General features: G+C 41.9%; 1 protein-coding gene across 1 annotated transcript in view; it reads left to right on the top strand.

Moving 5' to 3' along the window:
* The window catches only part of CBLB (Cbl proto-oncogene B), a 232,258-nt gene that overhangs the window by 37,095 nt on the left and 167,849 nt on the right, over positions 1-27,314 (top strand). The window lies entirely within an intron of this gene.

Genomic DNA, 27,314 nt, shown 5'->3' with positions numbered 1-27,314 from the left:
TTAATATATATTTTCTACCCTTTGCCATTGAAGCAAAATTTGCAACAAATCTCTTAGAATTTTCTTATATAACACATGCTGATTTTTGAGATTTAGTCGCTGACACCAAGTCTGCATGTAAAAATACGTAATCCTTCAAGGGGGCAGGTAGCAGAGGTGTTGAGCGCTCCTTACAGCCTCCCAATGTCCATTCAACTATGCACTCATGGGTGGGCAGTGGCTTTGTAACTGCAACTGGCTAACTAATATAGCAGTAATATAGTGCAAGTATTTGATGGGATACTAGGGTTGGCACTAATATGGCAGGTAGGATAATGTCATGCTGGGTGAGGGAGAAGTAAGGTGCACAACAATGTAGAGAGGGAGGGGAAGCCTAAACACTAGGGAAGGGGGAAGTGGAGACCTCTAGGCAGATCTAACAACACCCGGTCTGACTTAAACGTCACTAAATAGGTTCCGCACCTATCGCCGAGCAGGAACCTAATCTCTGCCTGACCCTAGTGATAGACTCTGGATAGGGAGGGGACGTGGAGAGCGCTAGTCTACTCGCACTACAACTAAAGAAAGAGAGGGTGGACAAATGAGGGGATACACTTAGCTTGAGAAGACCAGAGAGATCCTACAAGGATACTCCAAGGAGACACTAGCCGACTACTAGTACTTACAACCAGACAGAGGTAAACTGAGCTAACATCAACACCGTGCTGAAGATTCTGGAGGTATTTAAACCTTCAGCAGGGGTGAGGTAATTGGCAGCAGAAGGTGAAGGCAACTGTTGGTTCCAAGAGGGAGAAGGATATCCCTCCCAAACAGAGATGCAAAAATCAAGAAGGTGCTTGTAGAGCTAATCACAATGACCTTCTACAGCCGGGTCCAGGATGACTCTCTATCACCTGACACACCCATGACAGGTGACTAGCTCTGATATGGGACAAAGTGGCTGGCACAAATATAAAGGTAGTGTGACTGTATGCTTTATTGTATGGTGTAGCTATAGTTGTTGTCCATGTCACCATTTCGGGGGCACTATGGCATTCTCTGTTTGGTGTCGTCCACATTGGTGGTTCCTATGCAGCGTGTAAGATCTGGTAAAATCTACTTTGCTTGTTTTCTAATAAACGGGGCAGAAAATCACAGCTTATTTGTCCTGTCTGAACAAAGGCTCACGAAGGCCCAAAGCTGGTACTGTGGAGTCAATGTGTAGCACTGTAATGATTGTAACTGGTACTTTTACCCTGCTGTTCTGTTTAGATTTCACATAAAAAAATTGTACCAAATAAAGTAAACAAAAATTAAAAAAAAAAAAAATTCCCACAGAGTACCCCCCTAATGACGAAAAGTCAGGGACCCTCAAGTCTCAGAATCACACGCTGAATTTTTATAACATTATAGAATTTCAAAAACGGTCATTTTTGACCAACAGAACAGCAGGGTTTTAAATGAAGCACTTTTTGCATACCCCGCACTGTGCCCGGAATGATGGCAGCATTAAGGCCTTTGTTGTTTTATGAGCACTTTTGCTGCCACTTCCATAGAGACTTGATTATAAAGACCTAATCAAGAGTGTGCATTTATGCATCTTTTTGATCTGTGCTGTCCCTGACAAAATCCTTCATACTTCCCTGATGTAGTTTAGGTATCAACCAACTAGCCATTTTTTTAAATTTATTTTAAAGGGGTTGAGCATGCTTGGGGACAAAAGTTTGCAGACACTCTATGTGACTGCTGATTGCCATATGTGACAGTGTGCGATTGCACACTGTCATGATTCCCTAGTGTTCCAGGTGCTTGTGCGTAGTCAGGTGACCCAGGGCTGCCACTAGGAATTTTGGGGCCCCAGGCTCCAACCCAGCCCCACCTCCACCCCTTGAACTGTCCCAGTCCCACCGCCATCTCTTGGAAAAACTCCATTTCTGCACCACTTCTCCACCAATCACACATTAACAGTTCCCATCAGCAGATCACGTACATAGCCAGCAGCTTTTGTTTTGGCCTAAAGACTTTTTAAATCGCGACCACGACAAGGTCGAGTCTTTTGACCGAGCCCTACTCTACTCTATTCTATTAATCATTTGTTAAAATATCCAATCCAATTTAGGTCTATTTTTATTTACGTATTTTTCAGTCTTTAAAATGACCAATAATACCACAATAATACCACATGCAAGAGACAAATACCACCACACCATGACCAGACTAGATATTACCACCACAGCGACCGAATAATAGCACATACAAGGAACTAATATCACAACACCATGACCAGATCACATATTACCACCACAGTGATCGACTAATAGCACATACAAGGAACAAATATCACAACACCATGACCAGATCACATATTACCACCACAGTGACCGAATAATACCACGTACAAGGAATAAATACCACCACACCATGACCAGACCACATATTACCACCACAGTGACCGAATACACTGTGTTCCAAATTATTATGCAAATTGGATTTAAGTGTCATAAAGATTTAATTGTTTTGTTTTTCAAATAAACTCATGGATGGTATTGTGTCTCAGGGCTCAATGGATCACTGAAATCAATCTTAAACACATGTGATAATTGGCTTTCCAGGTGATTCTAATTAAAGGAAAACTACTTAAAAATGATGTTCCACATTATTAAGCAGGTCACAGTTTTCAATTAACATGGGAAAGAAAAAGGATCTCTCTGCTGCTGAAAAGCATCAAATAGTGCAATGCCTTGGTGAAGGGATGAAAACATTAGAAATTTCCCGAAAACTTAAGTGTGATCATTGTACTGTTAAGAGATTTGTGGCTGTATATGAGCACAGATGTGTTTGTGCTGATAAAGGCAAAATGAGGAAGATTTCTGCCAGGCAAGTTCATCGGATTAAGAGAGCAGCTGCTAAAAAGCCATTACAAAGCAGCAAACAGATATTTGAAGCTGCTGGTGCCTCTGGAGTCCCTCGAACCTCAAGGTGTAGGCTCCTTCAAAGGCTTGCTGTAGTTCATAAACCTACTGTTCGGCCACCCTTAAACAGTGTTCACAAGCAGAAATGGTTGCATTGGGCCCACACATACATGAAGACTAATTTCCAAACAGTCTTGTTTACTGATAAGTGTTGAGCAACCCTGGATGGTCCAAATGGATGGAGTAGTGGATGGTTGGTGGATGGCCACCATGTCCCAACAAGGCTGCAACGTCAGCAAGGAGGTGGAGGGGTCATGTTTTGGGCCGGAATCATGGAGAAACCGCTGGTAGGGCTTTTTAAGGTTCCTGAAGGTGTGAAAATGACCTCTGCAAAGTATATAGAGTTTCTGACAGACAACTTTCCTCCATGGTATAAAAAGCAGAAACATGCCTTCAGGAGCAAAATCATCTTCATGCATGACAATGCACCATCTCATGCTGCAAAGAATAACTCTGAGTCATTGGCTGCTATAGGTGTAAAAGGAGATGAACTCATGGTGTGGCCACCATCTTCCCCTGACCTCAACCCTATAGGGAACCTTTGGAGTATCATCAAGCAAAAGATCTATGAGGGTGGGAGGCAGTTCACATCAAAACAGCAGCTCTGGGAGGCTATTCCGACTTCATGCGAAGAAATACAAGCAGAAACTCTCCAAAAACTTACAAGTTCAATGGATGCAAGAATTGTGAAGGTGATATCAAAGAAGGGTTCCTATGTTAACATGTAACTTGGCCTGTTAGGATGTTTTGGAGTTAAATAGCTTTTTTGTTCAGTAAATGTGACCTCCTAATGCTGCAAATTCCACAAATGAGCATTTTCAGTTCTTTAAAACATATCAAATGTTTAGAAACTCTACTGTGCCTAATAATTTGGGACAGTGCATTTTAAGTTTTTATTCATTTTGGAGATTATACTGTTATCATTGGGAGGTTTCTTCAATAAAATTTGATGTATACTCTAACGGGTGATTACTTTTATTAGACTGAAGGTACCTTCACACTAAACGATATCGCTAGCGATCCGTGACGTTGCAGCGTCCTGGATAGCGATATCGTTTAGTTTGACACGCAGCAGCGATCAGGATCCTGCTGTGATATAGCTGGTCGTTGAACAAAGTTCAGAACTTTATTTGGTCGTCAGACCGGCGTGTATCGTCGTGTTTGACACCAAAAGCAACGATACCAGCGATGTTTTACAATGGTAACCAGGGTAAATATCGGGTTACTAAGCGCCGGGCCGCGCTTAGTAACCCGATGTTTACCCTGGTTACCAGTGTAAAAGTAAAAAAAAAACCACTACATACTCACCTTCGCGTCCCCCAGCGTCCGCTTCCCACACTGACTGAGCGCCGTAATGTGAAAGTACAGCACAGCGGTGACGTCACCGCTCTGCTGTTAGGGCCGGTGCTCAGTCAGTGCAGGAAGCGGACGCCGGGGGACGCGAATGTAAGTATGTACTGTTTGTTTTTTTTACATTTTACGCTGGTAACCAGGGTAAACATCGGGTTACTAAGCGCGGCCCTGCGCTTAGTAACCCGATGTTTACCCTGGTTACCCGGGGACCTCGGCATCGTTGGTCGCTGGAGAGCGGTCTGTGTGACAGCTCTCCAGCGATCAAACAGCGACGCTGCAGCGATCGGCATCGTTGTCGCTATCGCTGCAGCGTCGCTTAATGTGAAGGTACCTTGACTTATTTGCACCAACCATTTAGGAAAATCCGATAAAAATGTCATTTGCATAATAATTTGGAACATAGTGTAATAGCACATACAAGGAACAAATATCACAACACCATGACCAGATCACATATTACCACCACAGTGACCGAATAATACCACATACAAGGAATAAATGCCACCGCACCATGCCCAGACCACATATTACCACCACATAGTGACCAAATACTACAAAACTGATCATTAATATAAAAACACAATACTAATATCACCGTAAGTGCCATTATACACAGGAGATCTGTACTTAGTATGCAGTGTCCATGTACAGGTAATACAGTGATCACTGGTGACATTATACACAGGAGCTCTGTATATAGTGTATAGTGTACCAGTAATACAGTGAACACTGGTGACATTGTACACAGGAGCTCTGTATAAAGTATACAGTGTATAGTGTCAGTATACAGGTAACACACTGACTCACCAGTAACGTATCTAGGTGAAGTCCTTCATCTTCGCTTTTCTTCTTCACCAACATCACTTCGTCCAGCCAGGGCTCGTCTCTACAGGAAGTAACAGTTATCTAGAGCACCACTTGCAAAGCACATAACTTAATTTTTTCCCTACTTCTACACTACACCAGATGGAGAAAAAAGGCGACAGCTCTGCACAGTAACAGGACGCCCCATTGAAAACAGTATCCCCAAAAAAATAAAATACATGACTGCAGTAATAATATCCCTTAATTAGCCCCCAGGGTAATGATATCCCCCATCCTGGCCCCCTTGTGTCTCATTCCTGGCTCCATACATATGTTCTCCCATCCTGCCCTCATGAGTATCCATTCTCCCCATATGTTCTCCCTATCCTGCCCCATATGATCTCCTTATTCTGCCCCATCTGTCCCATGACCCTGCCTCATCTGTGCCATAATCCTGCCCATCTGGCTCCATCGAATCCATCCTTTCCCATGATCCTGCACCATGTGTCTCCATCCTGCCCCATGATCCTGTACCATCTGTCTCCATCCTGCCCCATGATCCTGCACCATCTGTCGCCATCCTGCCTCATGTCACATGGTGCAGGATCATGAGGCAGGAAGGAGACAGATAGGGCATGATGGAGACACATGTTCCATGTGGCTCCATCCTGCCGCCCAAACATATTGCTTCTTGCCGCTTTCAATTAAAATAAAAAAGCAACAAAAACAAAACACTTTTTCTCCTTACCTGGCCCCGGTACAGCGGCGATGTCCACCCCAGGCATTTCAAGCGCTTACTCGCCGGTGAATGACTATGACGTGTGCACTGACGTCAGCTGTCAGCCTCCTATTGGCTGGCAGCTTTTAACTATTGCCGTGTGGGTCCGCATGGCACTATAGTGTTTAATCGGACCTGTGTCTCGCACGCAGGTTCAGTTACTGCATCAGCACAATCCTGCCGCTGGGGGCCGATGCAGGCCCCCTCTGCTAAGCGGGTGCCATATGCCAGTCAGGGCACTAATGCCCTAATGGCGGTTCTGACGTGACCACATATACACTTTCCATACGTGCTATCTTAGCTCACACGGCTTCTACCAATTCACCACTGTTGAGAGAACCTGACTGAGGCTAGTCGTCACGTAATCACAAGTATACATAAAGTTGACCACAGACTTTTGTCCCAAGTCTGGACAACTCCTCTAAGGTGTGAACAGGGAAGTCTGAAGTTCCAGAAGCTTCATGACTGGATATTCACATGTACAGATGTGTTTCCAGACTTGTTGCTGTAAATGCAAATCAGTCCAAATTTGTCTGAATTGGATTGTCGGGATTTCAGCAAGCCTCATTCTACAAATGCCATCTGCTACAAAATCTGCTGTGAATACATGATTAAATGGTTAATAGTGGAAAGATGACTTAAAAACCCTGGAGGACCCTGAATCTGACGGGATTTGGATCTTTTGCCCCCCGCAGTTCGCCCCCAGCAGTTTACATTTACTTCACCTGTGGGAAGTTAAACCATCCAGCTGCCATACCATCACCCCAGAGGACCCCTTTAAGCAGCGTCGGTCCCTACTGACCGAATACCACAGGTGGCGTCACGAACAAACTTTATTCTTAAACTCCTTTTAAAGACCTTTCCCTTTACTTGGGGGCCCAGGGCCACGGACCGGGTCGTAGCCACCATGATGTTCGCTTCAAGTACCGGACCCGGTACCGAGTACCCCACTGCCCTGGGAAACATCCTATAACCGAATCTGACAATAGGGGGTAGGATGTGATCTGTGACCTACGCCTATTGCCAGTGATGTAAATCTGTAATACATGTGTCACCTGTCATTGTGATCCAGCCCCAAAAATGACTGCTCAGCAGTGATCACTACACAACAGAAAGTTTTAGCCCCCTCAAAGGCCTAGTGGCCAGTGTGAAAACCACAAGGTTTCAGTATTAAACATCCTATAAAAAACAGCCACACCCACTACCACGATACATCGAGATATTATGTCGCATATTTAATAAAGCCAATTAAAAAAGGGGAATGGGAACACTCCAAACAAGATAATCTTAAAGGTTAAGTGGTCCATATATACAGTTTTATATTGCGGTATGACCCAAACAATTACACAATATAAGTAGTTTCACAGGTTCATTGATTCAGTTAAATCCCATTTTAAATAAGATGCATAATGTAAGATAAGTGAAGAATGTGAAATGTATACTGAAAATATCAAACACATTTATACAAAGAAAAGTTAATACATACTGTACATAAGGTACTTCTATTAAATATGAAGAGCTGTTTGGAAAGAATTAATGAAGCTGTTATGGCCTGATACATTGTGGGATTGGTTAATATAAAGTATAGTATTTGAGACCATATTAAGATAAGGTGTTATTTACTAGACCACTACCCTTCTGCTGGGTACACCTAACATACGTTTCAAATCTGCTTCCTCAGGGGCCCTTCATCCGCCCCTTGAGGAAGCAGAGGCGAAACATGCATCAGGCATAGACAGCCTTTTGTTGTATAAAACTTAAGGTGTATTACATCAAATTTTGGCTGTAAAAGTGTTAATAAGTGCCCGGAATTCCTCTATACTGAATACCAGATTTGCCATTTCTTTTTGCTCACGGTTGCTAATGATTACTCTTCTCCGTCCCTGTGTGGGAACCAGTGTTGTGTATTCAGTCCCTCTGTGCTAATTTAGAGAAACGTTTCTTAGTGATTGGCATCTGAGGCAAAAACTTCTACAAGGTGTTAGCAGAACCCACACATCCTGCTTATAGAATATATACAGTGTGTGTATAATATAGATATATATAACTAGAATACATTATTTTTTAAAGGGGTAGTCCAGGATTGGAAAAAAAGTCATTTATCTCCAGGGATCTAAATGGAATAACAGCACATCCCATAGACGAGTGGGAATTTGTTTCAGAGAGGAAATGCACTTTTTTCACTTTTTCCTGGTTTTCCAGCTAAATAAAAAGAGCATTTATGGTCGGTGTACCGCCAAATGTACTATGCGCAGAAACAACAGTTAATTTGATACAGCACAATGTTATAGACAGCACATGACCTATTTACATGATATGCGGCGATGTGCTGCCAATGATGATTTTTTTTAGTCTCCTTAAAGGGGCTGGCCACTTTCTCTTGATAGTGTAGTTTCCGTACAAGCTGACCAGCACCTCAGTCCATACTGATCTGGAAACACTAGTTCCAGATTGGACAGGCTGTCAATCAACGAAAAATGAGCAAATTGCTTGCTCATAGGGGTTGCGAGCTAAATGCTTGTTCATTGGGGTGCGACTTTCTTTAAAGGGGTCAGCCCTCTTTTTCTCAGCTGCTAAACTGAGCTAACCCTCTTTCATAGGCCGGCGTCACACTGGCGAGTTTTACGGACGTAAGAGCGCAGAAACTACGTCCGTAAAACTCGCATAACATACGGCACAATTATTCTCAATGGGGCTGCTCCTATTAGCCGTATATTACGGTTCAGTATTATACGGCTTTCTACGGCCGTACAAAATCGCAGCATGCTGCGTTTGTCAGCGTACTGCGCAAAAAAATCGCCAATGAAAGTCTATGGGGGCGAGAAAAATACGGATTCCACACGGACCTGCAGTGTGACTTGCGAGAAATACGCAGCGCTGTTAGTGAAAAGTCGGTAATTCAATTGCTGGCTTTTCATTTCTCCTGCACAAACCCGACAGGATATGAGACATGGTTTACATACAGTAAACCATCTCATATCCCCCTTTTTTTTGCATATTCCACACTACTAATGTTAGTAGTGTGTATGTGCAAAATTTCAGCGCTGTAGCTGCTAAAATAAAGGGTTAAATGGCGGAAAAAATTGGCGTGGGCTCCCGCGCAATTTTCTCCGCCAGAATGGTAAAGCCAGTGACTGAGGGCAGATATTAATAGCCAGGAGAGGGTCCATGGTTATTGGCCCCCCCGTGGCTAAAAACATCTGCCCCCAGCCACCCCAGAAAAGGCACATCTGGAAGATGCGCCTATTCTGGCACTTGGCCACTCTCTTCCCACTCCCTGTAGCGGTGGGATATGGGGTAATGAAGGGTTAATGCCACCTTGCTATTGGAAGGTGACATTAAGCCAGATTAATGATGGAGAGGCGTCAATTATGACACCTATCCATTATTAATCCAATTGTAGGAAAGGGTTAAAAAACACACACACACATGATTGAAAAGTATTTTAATGAAATAAACACAGCGGTTGTTGTAATAATTTATTGTTCTCTCAAATCCATTTGCAGTCCCTCGCTTGGCAACATAATAAACGCACAAGATACATACCTTCTGATGTACTGTCAGGTCCAACGATGTAATCCATCTGAAGGGGTTAACTAATATTACAGGCAGGAGCTCTGCAAATGCAGCTGTGCTCCGTGCTTGTAATTCCCCTGCGAATGAATGAAATGTAGGTCATTGACCTACATTTCATTCATTCGCGGTGATGCGCCCCCTGGTGGATGTCCTCATATGACCTGGAGCGTGGGAAAAAGTTCCCAGGCTGCAGTTCATGAGAACATCCAGCAGAGGGCGCATCACCGCGACTGAAGGAAATGTAGGTCAATGACCTACATTTCATTCATTCGCCGGGGAATTACAAGCACGGAGCACAGCTGCATTTGCAGGGCTCCTGCTTGTAATATTAGTTAACCCCTTCAGATGGATTACATCGTGGGACCTGATCTGACAGCAGAAGGTATGTATCTTGTGCGTTTATTATGTTGCCAAGCGAGGGACTGCAAATGGATTTGAGAGAACAATAAATTATTACAACAACCGCTGTGTTTATTTCATTAAAATACTTTTCAATCATGTGTGTGTGTGTTTTTTAACCCTTTCCTACAATTGGATTAATAATGGATAGGTGTCATAATTGACGCCTCTCCATCATTAATCTGGCTTAATGTCACCTTCCAATAGCAAGGTGGCATTAACCCTTCATTACCCCATATCCCACCGCTACAGGGAGTGGGAAGAGAGTGGCCAAGTGCCAGAATAGGCGCATCTTCCAGATGTGCCTTTTCTGGGGTGGCTGGGGGCAGATGTTTGTAGCCACGGGGGGGCCAATAACTATGGACCCTCTCCTGGCTATTAATATCTGCCCTCAGTGACTGGCTTTACCGCTCTGGCGGAGAAAATTGCGTGGGAGCCCACGCCAATTTTTTCCGCCATTTAACCCTTTATTTTAGCAGCTACAGCGCTGAAATTTTGCACATACACACTACTAACATTAGTAGTGTGGAATATGCAAAAAAAAAGGGGATATGAGATGGTTTACTATATGTAAACCATGTCTCATATCCTGTCGGGTTTGTGCAGGAGAAATGCAAAGCCGGCAATTGAATTACCGGCTGTTCACAGATATCGCGCTGAATGAAATCTAAATACAGAATATATATATATGTGTCTCAATGACATATATATATATATATATATATATATACTGTATATATGTTTTAATGAACATTTGAGCACATAAATCCATTAGATGTCGGTTTTGCAAGCCTGCGCAAAAATCTCGCAGTACGGATGCCATACGGATTACATACGGAGGATGCCATGCGCAAAATACGCTGACACACCCTGACTACGGATCACTATTTTGGGAACATTTCACCGTATTTCGGCCGTATTACGGCCGTAAAATACGTGGCGTATTGTCTTACGCCGAGTGTGACGCCGGCCATACACATCTGACTCAGAGAGGGTGAAGGTCTCCTGTATGGAAGCAAACATGAAAGGATTTGGAGCCAGCAGCTGGACATTGGTGGATGGTTGTTAATGAAAGGATATTAATTAGTAGTATTCATTTACATGTTAAACATCTGTAACTCAATTTTTATCTAGCTTAACAATCCCTTTAAAACATTAACCACCAACACGCTTTTTCCGCTGACCACTATTCTTTATTACCTTTATGCACATGCCCGATTAGGTCGACTGAGCGTGCATATGTTTTTCAGGGAAAAAACTGCAGCAAGATACCTCTGGCGGCAGCTTATCGCCTTTTGAGACTGAAAAGATGGGTTATGTTAAAATCTTTCATGTCCCATCAAAGCCACCAAAGTCCTTTGACGTGTGTGGACATGTTATATCTCACAGCATTTATTCTGCATATCCAATATTACAACAATCGACGATGAGAACTGTGGAATTTTGCCTGCCGTATTTTCATATTTTTTACGTTTTGCAGAGATTTCCATGACATTCTGTAGCAATCAGCCGGCGCTTACATCTGCTTATTCCAGATAAACAGCCTTTAATATGTGTCCGGTTTTGTTGTACAGTTTACAGTTATATGATTACACGAGCGGTGCGGATAGGGACTCTCCTGCTCTTGTAGTCGCTGCGATCTCAGGGGGGCTCCAGGGCTTTTGATCCGTCTTGAGTCAACATTTTGCTGTTTGTCAGAACATGTACAGCGCGAGCAATTTAAGCCTCTGAGCAGACGAGCTGAACCACAGCCAGTCAACGTGCACATTATATCTGTCTGCTCCAGAAGAGTGCATTTCATGATGGAGTAGTGACCTTGTAATTAATCCTGTCTAGGGTTGAAATCTTCACATGCCAGATCTCAAATAATGCATTCCAAGTAGAAAAAACCTCCTAAATCTATAAAATCCCATTAATTTCCATCTTATTTTCCCTATACCCACCAAATACAAGGGACATTTCCACAGAATAGATGAATGTATTATGAGCGAATGTACTGGGATAAAGTGTTATCTGAGCATGCTTGGGTGCTAAGTGTCTCCTGTGTGCTTGAATAATATGTTCTAGTCTCCGCAGTTGAATGTTTTGCGGCTGTTCTACAGCAATCTTCTCTGTACAACACACAATGGAGCGTGGTAAAATTCAACATCCATGAGCATTATTTCCCTGACAGTAACACCACTATTTTCCTGATTTGCATCAATCCAAAGTTACCGGTACCTTTTACTGCTAAAGACGTGGTGATCTTCTGCAGATCCTTGCTCATTTGCTGCTGCAGAACATGCTCGTCTCTGACCTTCTAACCTCCTGGACTCTCCACTGTATGGCCAATACTACTGGGGTCCGTTTCATGAGCTCTTCCATAAGTTTACTTCTCCCGTTAACCCACATTGACAGCCTGTTGTTGTCCTGAAGGAATTACTGCCTAAAAATCATGTATAGATCAACTCCAGCGGCCATGTAAAGTGCTGCAGAATGCAGGATACTCAGGAAATGGTTAATCTAGAAGATGGAGTAAGCTGTGTTTTTAACAACTAAATAATCCACTTGGCTACTCTTTTAGGAATGTCTTATTAAATTTATAAATGACTATACCGCATACACACCGATCAGACAGACATTAAAACCACTGATTAACATTGATTTTCTCTTTACAACGGAACCTGTCAAGAGGTTGGATATATGAGGCAGCAAGGGTACAGTCAGTTCTTGAACTAGATGTGTTCAAAGCAGAAAAATGGGCAAGCGTACTGAGCGTCTTTGGCTGGGTCAGGGCATCGCCAAATCAGCATATGTTGTGTGGTGTTCCTACAGAGATGGGCCGCCGAGTGCTGAGGCACATGGTGCTCTGCTGACTCCATGGGATTCTGTACAGCTCCAAGCATTCTTCCACATTAAGGCCACGTTCACATGTTCAGTATTTTACCTCAGTATTTTACCTCAGTATTTTACCTCAGTATTTGTAAGGCTACTTTCACACTAGCGTCGTGCACTGCACGTCGCTATGCGTCGTTTTGTAGAAAAAACGCATCCTACAAAAGTGCTTGCAGGATGCGTTTTTTCTCCATTGACTTGCATTAGCGACGCAATGCGACGCATTGCCCACGTCGCAACCGTCGTGCGACGGTTGCGTCGGACCGTCGCCACCAAAAAACGTTGCTTGTAACGTTTTTTGGTGCGTCATTCCCGTCTTTTCCGACCGCGCATGTACGGCCGGAACTCCGCCCCCGCCTCCCCGCACCTCACAATGAGGCAGCGGATGCGTTGAAAAACAGCATCCGCTGCCCCCGTTGTGCGGCGCATTCACTGCTAGCGTCAGTACGTCGCAACGACGCAATTCGTCGTGCGTCGTCCGACGCTAGTGTGAAAGTAGCCTAAGTCAAAACCAGGAGTGGGTGAAAAATCCAGAAAGCAGGTCGCCGTCACTGGACTCTAGAGCAGTGAAAACGTGTTCTGTGGAGTGATGAATCTCACTATTTGGCAGCCTGATAAGGAGTCTGGGTTTGGTGAAGGCCAGGAGAACATTACCCATCTGACTATATTGTAAATCTTGGTGGTGGAGGGATAATGCTGTGGGTCCTTTTTTCAGGGGTTGGCTTTAGTTTTCAGGAATCTGAATGCCTCAGTATACCAAAACATTTTAGACAATTATATTTTTCCAAGTAAACAATGCAAGATCCATAAAGACAAGGTTGGGTGAGTTTACTATTGTAGTTTTATGACATTTCAGTTGTCAGGGTCCAATTTATGGACTACTATCTATCATGTATTTATGGCATGTAATGTTATATAGTGGAAATGTCTCAGATGGTAATTCTTCCATAAGTTTTATTTCATCCCTTGGGAGTCAGACAACATGGCAGCGTGGTCCTCGGATCAGGAAAGGTTGTGCAGTCCTGCTGTAGAAGAACTTAACTGGTCCTCAACCCCATCGAATGTTAGCCAGGCTTTCTCTTCCAAAATCAATGTCTGACCTCACAAGTGCTCTTTTAGATCAATGGGCAAAAATACACAGGTACAGTGTAAAATCTTGTAAAAATCAGAAAATTGGAAGCGGCGTTCACACAGCCCCCTGATAATGTCTCCCTGTCTGCAGTCTGAGGTGAGGAGTCATGGCCTGTTCTCTGCTAGTAGCCCTGCAGTGAAGGAGACATTATCAGTGACTTTCTGCTACTGGGCGGCAGGCTATACCCCCTCAACTTGAATTGCAGACAGGGAGATATTATTAGGGGGCTGGTGTGACAGGAGCTGCTCCTCACTGCTCACCCCTCTGTCTGGGACATTACATCAGTGTGCAGCTACTTGCTGTTACTGTCAGCCAGTCTCCTGGTAAGGCTACGGTCACTCTATCAGTATTTGGTCAGTATATTACATCAGTATTTGTAATCCAAAACCAGGAGTGGAACAATCAGAGGAAAAGTATAATAGAAACACGTCACCACTTCTGGATTTATCACCCACTCCTGGATTTGGCTTCAAATACTGATGTGAAATACTGACCAAATACTGCTAGTGTGACAGTAGCCTAATACCCTATCTCTGCAGAGAACAGGGCATGACTACATCCCCTCACCTCAAGCTGGCTGTTACAGGGGGAAGCTGCGCAGCTGTGTGTGATGTAATGTCCCAAACTGGAGCAGGGAGCAGTGAGGAGCAGCTCCTGTGACACGGAATTACGAGTGTTAAAAAGATAATAAAAGTGCACTAGGCATCTCATTTTTATAGTTTGAGGGCAGGGACAGTCCATAAATGTTTTCTTTACCTGGAGTACCCCTTTTTACACCAGATTTCTGATGAAAGCACCTTAATGAATCGCTACTTTTTGCTGTTTAGCGGGGGGAAGGGGGCGATGGATATTTAGCATACTATGCCTAGCCTCCTGTCAGAATACGGTGCTTCGCAGCTTGCTGTGGATTGTGGGCATAGCTGCAGACCAGTCACAGTGCCCTCACCAGTCTCCACCACTGAAAACACCCAATTGGGTAAATGTAAATGGCTTTACCATACAGGGCAGCCGTTATAAAGGTTTATTCCCATCTTATATAGCGATGAATCACTGCCGGCCACCCGTCTGTGCCCAGAACTGCGGCTTAGTCCTTTTTCTCCTGAGCAAGTCCCTGTACAGTGGTTTGGTAACATAGTTATTAAGGTTGAAGGAAGACTTTAAGTCCATCATGTTGATCCAGGGGAAGGCAAAAAAAAGTGGCAAAGAGTAAGCTCCACATTGGGGAAAAAAAAAATCCTTCCCGACTCCACATACGGCAATCAGACTAGTTCCCTGGATCAACACCCTATCAAGGAATCTTGTATATATAACCCGCAACATCATACTTTTCAAGAAAGGCATCCAGTCCCCTCTTAAATTTAAATAATGAATCCCTCATTACAACATCATACGGCAGAGAGTTCCATAGTCTCACTGCTCTTACAGTAAAGAATCCGCGTCTGTTATTATGCTTAAACCTTCTTTCCTCCAGATGTAGAGGATGCCCCCTTGTCCCTGTCTCAGGTCTATGATTAAAAAGATCATCAGAAAGGTCTTTGTACTGTCCCCTCATATATTTATACATTAACATAAGATCACCCCTTAGCCTTTGTTTTTCCAAACTAAATAGCCCCAAGTGTAATAATCTATCTTGGTATTGCAGACCCCCCAGTCCTCTAATAACCTTGGTCGCTCTTCTCTGCACCCCCTCTAGTTCAGCTATGTCTTTCTTATACACCGGAGACCAGAACTGTACACAGTATTCTAAGTGTGGTCGCACTAGTGACTTGTATAGAGGTAAGATTATGTTCTCCTCATGAGCATCTATGCCTCTTTTAATGCATCCCATTATTTTATTTGCCTTTGTAGCAGCTGCCTGACACTGGCCACTAAATGTGAGTATGTCATCCACCCATACTCCCAGGTCTTTTTCATTGACGGTTTTGCCCAGAGTTTTAGAATTAAGCACATAGTTATACATCTTATTACTTCTACCCAAGTGCATGACCTTACATTTATCCCCATTAACCCTTTAAGCCCCGAGGGTGGTTTGCACGTTAATGACCGGGCCAATTTTTACAATTCTGACCACTGTCTCTTTATGAGGTTATAACTTTGGAACACTTCAACGGATCTTGGCGATTCTGACATTGTTTTCTCGTGACGTATTGTACTTCATGATAGTGGTAAAATTTATTCGATATAACTTGCGTTTATTTGTGAAAAAAATGGAAATTTGGCAAAAATTTTGAAAATTTAGCAATTTTCCAACTTTGAATTTTTATGTCCTTAAATCACAGAGATATGTCATGCAAAATACTTAATAAGTAACATTTCCCACATGTCTACTTTACATCAGCACAATTTTGGAACCAAAATTTTTTTTTTTGTTAGGGAGTTATAAGGGTTAAAAGTTGACCAGCAATTTCTCATTTTTACAACACCATTTTTTTTTTTAGGGATCACATCTCATTTGAAGTCATTTTGAGGGATCTATATGATAGAAAATACCCAAGTGTGACACCATTCTAAAAACTGCACCCCTCAAGGTGCTCAAAACCACATTCAAGAAGTTTATTAACCTTTCAGGTGTTTCACAGGAATTTTTGGAATGTTTGAATAAAAATGAACATTTACGGTAACTTTTTTTCACACAAAATTTATTTCAGCTCCAATTTGTTTTATTTTACCAAGGAGAAAATAGACCCCAAAAGTTGTTGTACAATTTGTCCTGAGTACGCTGATACCCCATATGTGGGTGTAAACCATTGTTTGGGCGCATGGCAGAGCTCGGAAGGGAAGGAGCGCTATTTGACTTTTCAATGCAAAATTGACTGGAATTGAGATGGGACGCCATGTTGCGTTTGGAGAGCTCCTGATGTGCCTAAACATTGAAACCCCCCACAAGTGACACCATTTTGGAAAGTAGAACCCTAAAGGAACTTATCTAGATGTGTGGTGAGAACTTTGACCCAACAAGTGCTTCACAGAAGTTTATAATGCAGAGCCGTGCAAAATAAAAAATCATATTTTTTCACAAAAATGATCTTTTCGCCCCCAATTTTTTATTTTCCCAAGGGTAAGAGAAGAAATTAGACCACAATAATTGTTGTGCAATTTGTCCTGAGTACGGCGATACCCCATATGTGGGGGTAAACCACTGTTTGGGCGCAAGGAAGAGCCCGGAATGGAAGGAGCGCCGTTTGACTTTTCAATGCAAAATTGACTGGAATTGAGATGGGACACCATGTAGCGTTTGTAGAGCCCCTAATGTGCCTAAACATTAAAACCCCCCACAAGTGACACCATTTTGGAAAGTAGACCCCCTAAGGAACTTATCTAGATGTGTTTTGAGAGCTTGAACCCCCAAGTGTTTCACTACAGTTTATAACGCAGAGCCGTGAAAATAAAAATTCTTTTTTTTTTCCACAAAAATGATTTATTAGCCCCCAGTTTTGTATTTTCCCAAGGGTAACAGGAGACATTGGACCCCAAAAGTTGTTGTCAAATTTGTCCTAAGAACGCTGATACCCCGTATGTGGGGGGGAACCACTGTTTGGGCGCATGGCAGAGCTCGGAAGGGAAGGAGCGCCATTTGGAATGCAGACTTAGATGGATTGGTCTGCAGGCGTCACGTTGCATTTGTAGAGCCCCTGATGTACCCAATCAGTAGAAACCCCCCACAAGTGACCCCATATTGGAAACTAGACCTCCCAAGGAACTTATCTAGATATGTTGTGAGAACTTTGAACCCCCAAGTGTTTCACTACAGTTTACAACGCAGAGCCGTGAAAATAAAAAATCTTTTTTTTCCCCACAAAAATTATTTTTAGCCCCCCCAAATTTTTATTTTTTCAAGGATAGCAAGAGAACTTGGACCCCAAAAGTTGTCCAATTTGTCCTGAGTACGCTGATACCCCATATGTTGGGGTAAACCTCTGTTTGGGCGCACAGGAGAGCTCGGAAGGGAAGGAGCACTGTTTTACTTTTTCAACGCAGAATTGGCTGGAATTGAGATCGACGCCATGATTGACGCCATGTCGCGTTTGGAGAGCCCCTGATGTGCCTGAACAGTGGAAACTCTCCAATTCTACCTGAAACCCTAATCCAAACACCCCTAACCCTGACACACCCCTAACCCTAATCCCAACCGTAAATGTAATCCAAACCCTAACTTTAGTCCCAACCCTAACCCTAACTTTAGCTCCAACCCTAGCCCCAACCCTAACCCTAGCCCTAACCCTAACCCTAGCCCTAACCCTAATGGGAAAATGGAAATAAATACATTTTTTTAATGTTATTATTTTTCCCTAACTAAGGGGGTGATGAAGGGGGGTTTGATTTACTTTTATAGCGTTTTTTTTATATCGGATTTTTATGATTGGCAGCTGTCACACACTAAAAGACGCTTTTTATAGCAAAAAAGTTTTTGCGTCTCCACATTTTGAGACCTATAATTTTTCCATATTTTGGTCCACAGAGTCATGTGAGGTCTTGTTTTTTGCGGGACGAGTTGACATTTTTATTGGTAACATTTTTATTGGTTTGACATTTTTCGATCGCTTTTTATTCTGATTTTTGTGAGGCAGAATGACCAAAAACCAGCTATTCATGAATTTCTTTTGGGGGAGGCGTTTATACCGTTCCACGTTTAGTAAAATTGATAAAGCAGTTTTATTCGTCAGGTCAGTACGATTACAGCGATATCTCATTTTTATCATTTTTTTATGTTTTGGCGCTTTTATACGATAAAAGCTATTTTATAGAAAAAATAATTATTTTGGCATCGCTTTATTGACTTACTGAGGACTATAATTTTTTTTATTTTTTTGCTTATGATGCTGTATGGCGGCTTGTTTTTTGCGGGACAAGATGACGTTTTCAGCGGTACCATGGTTATTTATATCCATCTTTTTGATCGCGTGTTATTCCACTTTTTGTTCAGCGGTATGATAATAAAGCGATGTTTTTTGGCTCGTTTTTTTTCTTTTTTTTTTACGGTGTTCACTGAAGGGGTTAACTAGTGGGACAGTTTTATAGGTTGGGTCTTTACGGACGTGGCGATACTAAATGTGTACTTTTATTGCTTTCTTAAAATTTAGATAAAGAAATGTATTTATGGGAATAATATATATACTTTTTTTCTTCATTTAGGTTTTTTTTTTTTTTTTTTTTTTTACACATGTGGAATTTTTTTTTTTACTTTTTTACTTTGTCCCAGGGGGGGACATCACAGATCGCTGATCTGACAGTTTGCACAGCACTCTGTCAGATCAGCGATCTGACTGACAGCGATGCAGGCTTACCAGCGCCTGCACTGGACCCGGAAGTAATCCCTGCAGGACCCGGATGCAGCCCCGCGGCCATTTTGGATCCGGGGTCTGCAGGGATAGGAGGTAAGAGACGCTCGGAGCAACGCGATCACATCGCATTGCTCCGGGGGTCTCACGGAAGCCCGCAGGGAGCCCCCTCCCTGCGCGATGCTTCCCTATACCGCCGGAACACTGCGATCATCTTTGATCGCAGTGTGCCGGGGGTTAATGTGCCGGGGGCGGTCCGTGACCGCTCCTGGCACATAGTGCCGGATGTCAGCTGCGATAGTCAGCTGACACCCGGCCGCGCTCTAACCGTGAGCGCGGCCGATCGCATATAACGTATTATCCCGTCGGTGAGAATTAAGGCCCACCCCACCTCGACGGGATAGTACATCATATGGGATTAAGGGGTTAAAGCTCATTTGCCATTTATCAGCCCAAGCTTCTAGTTTACATAAATCATCTTGTAATATAAAATTGTCCTCCTCTGTATTGATTACCCTGCAGAGTTTAGTGTCATCTGCCAATATTGAAATTCTACTCTGAATGCCCCCTACAAGGTCATTAATAAATATGTTAAAAAGAGGGCCCAATACTAACCCCTGTGGTACCCCACTGCTAACTGTGACCCAGTCCGAGTGTGCTCCATTAATAACCACCCTTTGTTTCCTATCTCTGCGCCAGCTCTTAACCCACTTACACATATTTTCCCCTATCCCCATTCTCATTTTATGTATCAACCTTTTGTGTGGCACCGTATCAAAAGCTTTTGAAAAGTCCATATACACTACGTCCACTGGGTTCCCTTGGTCCAGTCTGGAACTTGTCTCTTCATAGAAGCTGATCAAATTAGTCTGACATGAACGGTCCCTAAATTAATTACATATTCATTTGTGAATTGACACAAAAGAAAATGAAGTGTGAAGGAGAAGAAAATTTAAAACATGAATTTTATTGAAACAAGTTCTTTAAAATTATACATATAATATTGACAAAAAAAAAAGGGGTTAAAAAAACAAACAAACCACCAGACTAAAGGAGACAACGGATCTACACTATACCATACAGGGTAAAAAATGTAAACCCGGTTTTGATCTACTAATGAGAATATAATGATGGTATAAAGATGGTATAAAAAGCAGCGCAGGTATGTAAAAACAGACTATATTTATCCCCAGGCAATTACCATAATCCCCAACCAAAAGGAGATGTCCAGTTAATAATGGTAGATAAGTATATAGGTGTGGGATAAATATATATATCTCCAGATGTGCAGAAAAGACTGCTACTCAACCTGAAGCGTATACCCACAACAAGTATCAATATAGAAATATAACAAAGACAAATAGATATAGTGTGGGGAAGTGGATTACCTGCGGTGCAGAGTGGATGGAGTAATACCTGACGCTGATATTAGAAGTGCAGATCCGGTTCCCGGGGAACCGGATCTGCACTTCTAATATCAGCGTCAGGTATTACTCCATCCACTCTGCACCGCAGGTAATCCACTTCCCCACACTATATCTATTTGTCTTTGTTATATTTCTATATTGATACTTGTTGTGGGTATACGCTTCAGGTTGAGTAGCAGTCTTTTCTGCACATCTGGAGATATATATATTTATCCCACACCTATATACTTATCTACCATTATTAACTGGACATCTTCTTTTGGTTGGGGATTATGGTAATTGCCTGGGGATAAATATAGTCTGTTTTTACATACCTGCGCTGCTTTTTATACCATCTTTATACCATCATTATATTCTCATTAGTAGATCAAAACCGGGTTTACATTTTTTACCCTGTATGGTATAGTGTAGATCCGTTGTCTCCTTTAGTCTGGTGTTTTTTTTTTTTTTTTTTTTTAACCCCTTTTTTTTTTTTTTTTTTTTTTGTCAATATTATATGTATAATTTTAAAGAACTTGTTTCAATAAAATTCATGTTTTAAATTTTCTTCTCCTTCACACTTCATTTTCTTTTGTGTCAATTCACAAATGAATATGTAATTAATTGATTTCTTTGAAGTGACTTTCAGCTTTAGGAAATAAGGACTATGGGAACATGAACGGTCCCTAGTAAACCCATGCTGATACTGGGTCATGAGGTTATTCCTCTTCAGATACTCCAGTATAGTATCCCTTAGAATGTCCTCCAGGATTTTACCCACAGTAGAGGTTAAGCTTACTGGCCTATAATTACCGAGTTCAGTTTTTGTCCCCTTTTTGAATATTGGCACCTCATTTGCTATACGCCAGTCCTGTGGTACAGACCCTGTTATTATGGAGTCGTTAAAGAATAAAAATAATGGTCTATCAATGACTGTACTTAATTCCTGCAGTACTCGGGGATGTATCCCATCCGGGCCCGGAGATTTGTCAATTTTAGTGATTTTTAGACGCCGACATACTTCCTGCTGGGTTAAGCAGGTGACACTTAATGGGGAATTTTTGTTATTTTTGTTGGTATCCTCAGTGAATAAATTTTCTTCTCTTAATCCTCTCCATATTGAGAAGTGGCTTTTTTCTTGCTTCAGCCTGTGACTGAGACACATATAGAAAATGTTTTTTTTTATCATATAGACTGTGACAAATGGAGGGGTAGGGTTTTTTCCACCAATGGATAAAAATCCCACATCAACTCATTGCGTTGTTCTTGGTATGTTCTGTTATTGACTGGACGATAAATGCTTTATATGAAAGATCAGGGCTTCATCTATAAGTACTTACAGCACTAATATAATATAGACATATATTTATGGCCAAATCTCAGCATGACTGTCTAATGACCTGAACTATCAGAAAAGTGACTGTACTGACTAATCTGAGTGAATTTGTATTCAGACTTTCATATAAGCCCATTATGGGTTCTTGTGTTTCTCAACAAAGTATATAACCGCCATATCATGCCAATCTGTAATAGTATCATAAGAAAAGCTCTAATATGTAGACTTTGGAATGTATAGGTATTTTTTTTTCACTGCACATTTAATTAATACTCTCAGAATATCTAAACTAATAAAATGACGAGAACTGTGAGGTACAAGACTTAATCTGATATTTTACTTGATTAAGTGATCTTCATTTAATTGCAATCATACCCTAAGTGGCAGCTAGCACTGTAATTTCACTGAATAACATGCAATTCCCTATTACCCAGTTCTGGGCAACTTGATGAATAACAGATTTTTAAAACGTATAATTTCTGGAAAATAATATGGCTTTGTATGTATGTACTGTCAGTCAGATACATGAGACTTTCCATGTGACATGAGACAAAATATACTTCCTCAATATATTATTTGACCTTTGATGTATATTGAAGTGCTGATGTATTTCAGAACTGTGACTGGTACTGAATTTACTCAAAATGAGAATATAATGTTTCCATTTATTTATGTAAATCATGTTTTTATATGCGGGTTCCCCATTACGTTAGTATTCTTCATGCCATTAGGGGTATGTGCGCACGTTCAGAAAATCGCTGCATAAAATACATACTTTTTGTTTGCGGTTTTTAAGCTTTTCTTTCCCCCTTCATTTGAAAGGGGTAAAGAACGCTGCAAAAACGCTGAAAGACGCTGCAGATATAAACCTACCTCAAAGAAAAAAAAATCTCAGTCACTTTGCTGGCATGGTAAAACGCTGGCCAGAAAGGATGGCAAAAATGCAATATGTTAACATACCCTGATAGTCTGGCACATCCTTATATCCCCAATTTAATTTTGAGGCCCCGTGCACACTATCAGTATTTGGTCAGTATGTTACCTCAGTATGTATAAGCCAAAACCAGGAGTGGGTGATAAATACAGAAGTGGTGATGTGTTTCTATTATATTTTTCCTCTGATTGTTCCCTCCTGGCTTTGGCTTACACATACTGAGGTAAAATACTGACTGAATACTGAAAGTGTGAATGTGGCATTAAAAGACCTGAAGTACGGCACGTGGGCTTGTTTATTCTTCAGTGTGGTGTCATTTATGGCCTCTGTCGCAGAACTGGGAAAAAATACTGGACTCTTGACGAAAACCAGATGGACCCTGTGATAGCCCATTGGGTCTGTCTTCAGCGCCAAGCGTCCGGCACGTCCATTACTTCTGTTCCTATTATAAAGCAGAGCTAATCACACAGATGTGAACACACTTTCTTTCTTATGTTATGTGCCATCGTCGCTAGTTAATGGGAGGGCTGCTTTTCTATGTATAACCATATTTAGGGCCTCACAAAGCCATAAAATATTTGTGTGGACTATGATTCATATACAAAAAACCTGGCACACCAAAATAACGTGTCAGATAAGAATGGATGTCTTATGGGTTCTGCAGTCCAAATTCATGCCTCTTCATTTCAGACCTTCGTCACAGTGTGCGCACTTCATCAGTAGCGACGGGAGCCTCCTTTCCAACCAGATGATTTCTCAGCTTCTACCAGTGCAATCTGTTTGTCTGACGGAGGTACGATTGACCGAAACGTCACCTATGTGGATTTCAGAGCCAATAAAACATCCATTCTTATTTGACATGTTTTTTTGGTGTGCCGGGTTTTTTTCATATTCTGAATTGAGGCTTCTTATCCTACCTGCCCACCCATTGAAGGAATAGGGCGGAGTGCCGTGTATTTCCTTTGTATGTTTCATAATACACCTGTAAAAATTCCTATATATTATTGGAAGATATGTTACGTATGCCTAATCATGTATCAATCCGCCTAGTTATTGTTTTCTGCTTAAAGCTGATTTGTCCACTGAATATATTTACATAAGAATAGGCTATTATACTTACAGACCCATACGCCAGGACATCCCCATAAAACTCGTGCTGACCCGCTAAAACGAGCACTAAGAATACAGCAGAGTTCCCTGTATTCTTGAGAGGAGAGCTTGACCGCTTCTTTGTTTTGAATGACAAGCAGTCGTGTACTCAGATATAGGCATAATTTGCAAGAAAAAAGTTTTATCCTTACCTCTCCGATTAGCTACTCAAAGGGGCACATACTACCTGCTGTGATTTGCTGGTGAACCCTGTTCCCTATTGCTCGGCCCAGTTTTATGTGCCAGGTACTATTAATCAGTATTCTGTGTTCTCCCAGCCTCAACACGGTGGCAGCAGCAGAGCGATTAAGACATTTAAGACCTCTCAATAACCAGCGCTGATTTTTGCACCACGAGTTGACATTGTTTTTGAGTGGAGCGCCAAGCTTCTGAGAAGTTACTGACAGATCAATAGTCCATATTAAAGGGATGAAACCTCTTATAAGCAACAAATATTCCAAAGGTTATTATTTTTGCATAAAATGTGGCTTAAGATAAAAATCAGAACAATTGGTACGAAGGCGTTTTCCTGCAGATATATGGAGCAGAGGTGGAGTACGCTTTTGGCCAACTCCATACATGCGTGATAGACATACGTATACGCCCATGTTATTCCAACTTCATTATAATCGAGAAAAGGTAATTAACTCATGTCAGTCTCTAGTGTAGGCCCATATATACTTGGCTTCTACTCATGAATGTCATGTTATGATCTGGATTCAGCGACAACTCGCGGTCACTTACCTCTCCTCCACTCCCACTCCCTGTTCTGGCCAATCACAGAGTTGCCATGCCCAATCCCATACATGCCCCTCCTCTTAATACTTGTGCATTCTAGAACATACCTGACAACAGCTGAAGCATCATTTCATTGCCTCTTGCTGTAATGTTCACATCGGACCTCCATTGCTCCAGCTGGCCTTCACTGTCAGTCAGTCATATTATTCTTCATATGTTGTACAGGGTGCCCAAAAGACGCAGGGCCTTCTATGCCTAATGGGCTCTGCCTTTATGTACATGTAGAAAAGTTTGGGGGCTGCAATCAACCAGATAGATCCCCTTTAAGTGCTTTCAAGTATCTAAAAACCTTTTTTTAAATGGCTAAGTCAGAATAAAGGATTGAAAGGGCAGAAGTAAGTAATAGTTTTACATCTTGGTGTAGACTGGACTTTTGCCGATTGCAGAGTTCCTGCAGGACTTGTTGTATTAACCAGGCGGCATTTAATTCCTAGAAGATATTTAGTTAATTGTCCATTAATTGCAATCACATGCAATGCAGCTCAGTTGTGAATAATGTCTCCTCACATATTCTTCTATCACATTGCATGAATGTTATAACGTTTAGCTTACACTGTGGATTAAAGCAGAATATGTATGATATCTCATGCTCCGTTCACATCTCGTTTTTGGCGGAGGTCGGAGGTGAACATCTGAAGTATGCTCTAAAGTATAATAGAGCCTCTGATGTGTGCCTTTGTACGGGTCATTGACTTCCATTGAAAAAGATATATAATTTGTTGGTTGTATTTCTGTACAGAAAAACAAGGTTGCTCCTTTGAGACTAGCCCTTTAGAAAGTCTGTGACCCTTTCATAAGGAGAGCAGTGCTGAGCGTAGCACCTCTACCCTTTATTTTAGCAACTGGTGGGGGTCTCACCACCTCGACCATCACTAATCAAAACTTTAATCTAAAGTTACTATGTTGTGTTTTTTTTTTCTAGAATATTTTTGTAATCAGTAGCTGTTTGGAATTGACAGTGACAGCTCCAGTTGTTCTCAGTGGAGCTTCCATTCGGTACTTCACAGCGGGGCCAATTATTTATATACACCTTCCCACCTGCTTGGTTTCCATTTATGAAGCCACAGCTGTCAGTCAGATAGGAGAAGGGTGGAAACTGATGGAAAAGAAGCCGGTGGGAAGGTGCATATAAATGACCGGCCCCGCCGTGACGCACCAAGCGTCAGGACTTACTGACAGTCCCTTTAAGAGGTCCACTGGAAATTGGAAGCCCAGATCTGATTCTGTGAACAATATAGAACATTTTCCTATATTTAGAGGTATCTAACCATAAAAGCAAAAACCTCACTCCAAAGAAAAACAGGCAAAAGACCAAAAAGTACTAAATATAATTTATTAAATTTTCACTAAAGCAAATTGAGAAATTGACTCCACAGAAGAGAAAGACATGCTGGGCCGACTCGGGCAAGTAACTGCTTACGTGTGTGTGTGTGTGATATGTAGACATCCACCAAGAATCAAGCACTTGCCGTCTATAGTAAGGGTAATTGATATTGTAAATATACCAGCGAACTAAAAAGCGTAAAAAAAGTAGAAACTTGTGATGAGTCATGCGATGCCTCTTATTCTTCTGTTCTCTTTTTTTTTTTTTTTTAAAGTATTTTTGTTTTGTTAGGTCTTAAGACATATATACACATTAAAGTCAACTGAACCCGTGGACTCCAGGGGACCAATTACTGGTTTCTTTTATTTTCACGGAAAATAAGCTGCCGTCAGAGGGGTCAGGTAGTGGCATACTCTGCTTACTCATAACTGTCGGATGGTCGAGCATTTGGCCCACCTCTGTCTGGTTAGACAAGACTATATGTTTGTATGCACAGAATGATGCTTTTCGATGATTGTTCTGTGCACATAGAATATCATCGTTATTGGCAGCACATCTCCAGATTACACAGGTCAAAATGCTGCCGAGAATGAATTGCTACCAAGCATAAACGATCCAATCACCGGATGAATGAGCATTTACCGACATGTTTACACTTGCTGCACCTATTTTATGGCCCGGAATATTTGCTAATTTTGGTGAATCATTGCAATTTTACATCATTCTTGCCACTTATGAAAGCTTGGCTAGCCATGCAAGTAGGTTTTAGCCAAATATATGAATTGCAACTTTTTTAAAGGTACAAATATAGTTGCAATTTTCAGTCCTTTGGGGAATTGGTGTGAAAAGTGGAGAAACGGCTCTATACCAAAAAGTTAAATGCACCAAATTTATCAAACATGGTGCAGCACTTTGATAAATTAGCCACAAATAAAAACAGCACATCTTCCAGCAAAACTGAGATCAAAGACCTGAAAGTCCACATTTCTGAATTAAAGAGAATTTGTCAGCAGGATACAAAGACACGTCCCACAATACCATTACATGGCCAGTCCCTCTTTTGTTACTGAAAAATCAGCATTTGAATTTATATATTTATATGCAAATGTAGATCTGAAGCCTCTGTCACTCCGGCTCCATTCCCAGTCCAACACCTCCTCCTTCTGCTAAACTGAAAGCCTCTATGCTGTGTGACTTCAGGCAAAGGAGCTGTCAGTCGAG

This window comes from Ranitomeya variabilis, chromosome 3 (assembly GCF_051348905.1).
Source record: "Ranitomeya variabilis isolate aRanVar5 chromosome 3, aRanVar5.hap1, whole genome shotgun sequence".
NCBI lineage: Eukaryota > Metazoa > Chordata > Amphibia > Anura > Dendrobatidae > Ranitomeya > Ranitomeya variabilis.
Note: the sequence above shows the minus strand (reverse complement) of the source record. Positions and strands in the feature narration are given on the sequence as shown.